This window comes from Populus euphratica, unplaced genomic scaffold (genome assembly GCF_000495115.2).
Source record: "Populus euphratica unplaced genomic scaffold, PopEup_1.0 scaffold35.1, whole genome shotgun sequence".
In the NCBI taxonomy this organism is placed as follows: domain Eukaryota; kingdom Viridiplantae; phylum Streptophyta; class Magnoliopsida; order Malpighiales; family Salicaceae; genus Populus; species Populus euphratica.
Genome location: NW_011499860.1, coordinates 2,013,681 through 2,018,020, shown reverse-complemented (window position 1 = coordinate 2,018,020; position 4,340 = coordinate 2,013,681).

Below are 4,340 nucleotides of genomic sequence, written 5' to 3'. Positions count from 1 at the left end.
TAATAAAAGTGATATAAAGTAGCAAAAATAATTTTGAGACAATGAAAAACATTTTCAAGAGTTTAAAACCGAATCAAATATTACTACAAAAAGCTTAAACATATGTTATATACCTTCTTGTTTTTTTAGTATAAATAATTATCAATAACTTCACTTCTAATGAAAACAATAAAAAGTTTTATTATATTTCTTATATAATAATAATTTTATATTTAAGAATTGGTATAAATATAAATAAAAAAATATAGGTATGAATAGAGATTTTACGAATTCGTTGTTTAAATAAATCTTTTTTTTAATATATATAAGTCAAAAAAATATAGGTATGAATAGAGATTTTATGAATTCTTTGTTTAAATAAGTTTTTTTAATCTATAAGTGATTCTGGAAAGTAAAAATATAATAAATCATAAATTAAGTTATTTCTTATTTTTTAACTTGATTTATTTTATTTATTAATATAATTAAAATATCTTGAAAAACTCCAAAAAATTGACCAAAAAAAAATGATATAGGTATTTTTTTTTAATATTACCTGAGATTTAAAAAGGAAATAACATGTATTTTCTGACAGCTTTTTATGAAAAAGAGTAAAAAATAATGTAAGAAAATAACTAAGGATTCTATATAAAATAATACATTAAGGATCCGATTAAAAAATCTATATATTAAGTTTTAATATAACTGTATTATTTTTTAAATATAACTTAATCTACAATACATTAAGGATCGGCCTTAATTGACTTGTTTTTAAGCACTTTTACAGTTTGATATTTCAAATAAAGTTTCAATAAAATACTATATATGTCATGGGTGATTTAAAAAGATTATTTTATATCATGTAAGATCTTATATAATGAATAAATAGGTAGAAAATAGAAAACCCGGATTAAGTATTTTTTTATATAGAAATTATACATATTACTATTTTAGTCTGTTTTTTAATTAGAGATGATCATTTGAATAAAACTATTAGTAACTAGCTTCTCACGGAAAAGAAAAGGTTAATACAACTACTAATAACTAGCTTTATATATATATATATATATATATGAAATTCAATGTCTCGTTTCTCAAATGGTTTTGAATCTCAAACTCCACATCCCAATCAAAAAAATAAAATAAATCAGAATTGGAAATAACTTTTTATTCGATCCATAAAGTTTAATGAAACTTGGCGTTGGAAATCATTTCAGACGTAATCATACGAAATCACTCCTATAATTTATTTATTTTTAAACAAAAGCGAGGACCTAGGCAAGACTTTTCGGAAAAAAATTAAGAAAACGTAAATACATGATCGAGCTACAAAGGCTTCCATTAACACGCAAATATATACTCCTGCTCTCATGCATAAATAATCTGTCACTTCCTAATGATATGTTAGTTGTTCGAAAGTGAAGATTTTAGCTGCAGCACTGAAGGGAATACACACAGTGACATCATAGCCTCTAAGCCTGATCACTCGTGCTAAATCTACATTTAAATAATTGTTAGAGATGTCAAATCTTCCTCTCAAAAAAGAAAAAAAAAGAAAGAAAGACTGGTTCATCTGCAATACATACTTCTTTCTTTATTATTGTCTTACCCAATATCCAAAGCAAATGATTATTTTGATTACATGGTTGGAGAACACCAATAATAGCAGCAGTGCAACATTGCACTCTATATATTATCATTACTCATTTCTATGGATGGTGTCTTGCAAGCTAATTCAATGGATGCTTGATTAAAATCCCCTCAAACAAGGGCCGTGTGAGAAACACCTCCTTTTAAATCTCAATCTTAATTCATATGCTTTGATTTTTCTACTTAAATTACCACATTGTTAAGAAAAAAATAACAATTTAAGTGTTTGTTTATTAAATACACAAGAATTCGTACAAAAGAAAGTAGAAACTCAAATGGGAATTATTTTTTTTTGGAAAAAATAAGGATAACAAGTCGGTAAGATGACATGATAATCGTGTAGCTACAGCAACATATATGCCTGGTCAAACTTGAATTGTTTGCCTTCCCAATTCTTAGAAAAGAAAAATACACACGTAATTACGTTCAAATCCGATGATGAATAGGAACATAAATAATTTGCATGAAATGCTCTTCAATTTGACTTTTGTGTGTGTGTAAAGCAAAGCAAATTATTTATAAGATTGGGCAAGCTTTACTTCCACCACTGAAAATCATGTCCACTACTGGTGCATTGGTGACATAAGAACCACCTAATTAGAAATATGGCAAATTGTCCACCATTACTGTTGAAAAGAGAGATTCAAAATGTGAATATATTGATTCTAAAAAGATTAGTGTATAATTTGTTGACTAATTGTACACCAGGATTGTTAATTATGGATGAGCAGAATCCAGTTATCCTATAAATATTTTCTCTCTAGCCGTTCATTTTCCTTTCTCTACATTTTTTTTTTCACTTACTTTCTCCAACTTTAATCCTTGTTTAACAATATTCCATATACAAGGATTTGAAATTGGAGATTTAATGCAAGAATCCCTTAAAAAGATAGAACTGGGACGGATCGAGATTTAGGCAGCCAGCACCCAAGAAAAAGGAGAAAAGTTCCCCCTATATCTTGAGTTCTGGGTTATTTTTTTGATGATCAGTGTATTCTTAATCCAGCTTTCATGCACTAAAATTAAATTTACGCATCAGATTTGATCAAAACTAATCTCTTTATACCGATATTAGAGGACTGATAAGAGATTTCCTTTTGACAACCTGTATTCTTCAAAGTATTAATTATTTGCCGATATTTTCTTCGAACCCAAAACCAATTTGCCGACACCACTGACTAAAGAAATTGTATAGTTTCATTGTCAAAGTAGCATAAATCCTCTACGAAGTAATTGGACATCCCTACATTCAATGGGAAGAACAACACTGCAACTTACGTGCATGCCTCGTCTTCCAATGAGAATAGATGGTTTTAATGTGAGACGGGCAATTTTTCCAAAATTTGACTTGGAAATGGCAAACAAATTGCCATGGGGAACAGCCATGCACACGAAATTGGACAATTTGGTGCAGGAAAGGCCGCAAGTTAGGTCTGGTCAAATGGAGCAATTACTCAAGAGGAACTGTTAGATAGTCTTTGCCTTTGAAATTTTGGTTGCAAGTCCACAAGTGACAGCCACAAGCCGAAGAACAATCAGGTGTCTGTCATGCGAAATCTACCAGCTTTGACATTGAAAGCCTCGTGATTTGATTATACACGACATTTTTATTTGGTGACACTTTTATTTTCGTATGTTTGATGTTAACTTTCGGTATATTGACAATCGCTAGACTTCATTGCGTTACAGTAATTAACTAATAATCAGTATTCATATTAACGGTGACCTATCTATTTTTTTCATTTTTTTTCTATTTTTTGTCTAATTTAGTTCTTTAAACTCTTTTTTGTTTACCTAATTTCTTGTGATTAATTTTTAAATTAATGAAGATAAAATTAAAAAAAAAAAGATTGTTGTTACTTAATTTTCAATTTCATTTTTTTATTGATAAAAAATAAAAATTTATTCTGCTTTCTTTACACACTATTCTCGATCATTCTTGATTTGGGAGAATGATTATTGCAACGCCACATATGAATGACAAGGACCATAATGTAAAACGTACATAGAAAAAACATGTGGCCATTCTCAAATTTAATGAAAAAAAATCTAAAAAAAATTCCCCTCGAAAATCAAAATATAGAGTAAAGTGTGCTCCACAAAATTTGTTTATCAATTTAACCTATTTATTTAATTAAATACACATATTAATTATTATTTTCATAATAAAAAAATTCGTCAAGCTAAAAAAACATTTTTACAGAATTCATTTTTTTGTATTTAAAAACTAATTTTTATCTTACTTCCAACATGACGCGAGTAAATAGGATAGTAGTACATGATACATGTGATCTTTAAAAATATATTATTTATGTTTTAGATAATTTTGTGCAGGATAAGTAGGTAACTAGAAAATTAAAGACTCAAAATTTTATTTGGATGAAATTTTTAGTTGAATAAAATGATATGTTAACTCAATAAAATCTAATAGATTTAATTAAATTTTAGTAATTCAATTGACATGATGAGACTCAACTAGAACAATATCAATGAAAAAAAACATAACATTTTAATAAAAATTGTTAGGTTGACTTGGGAACTCCATAATCCATCTGGATCAATCCCAAGTGCATGCTTAAAATGGTATGATATAGTATTTATCTTGCACCGGAAGTCATGACCTGAAACTTCTCCAACCCTATCCGATCATTAACTCAGGGAAAGATCAATGGAAGGGGCAAGAGGGTGGGTATTTTTTTTTATCCAAAAAT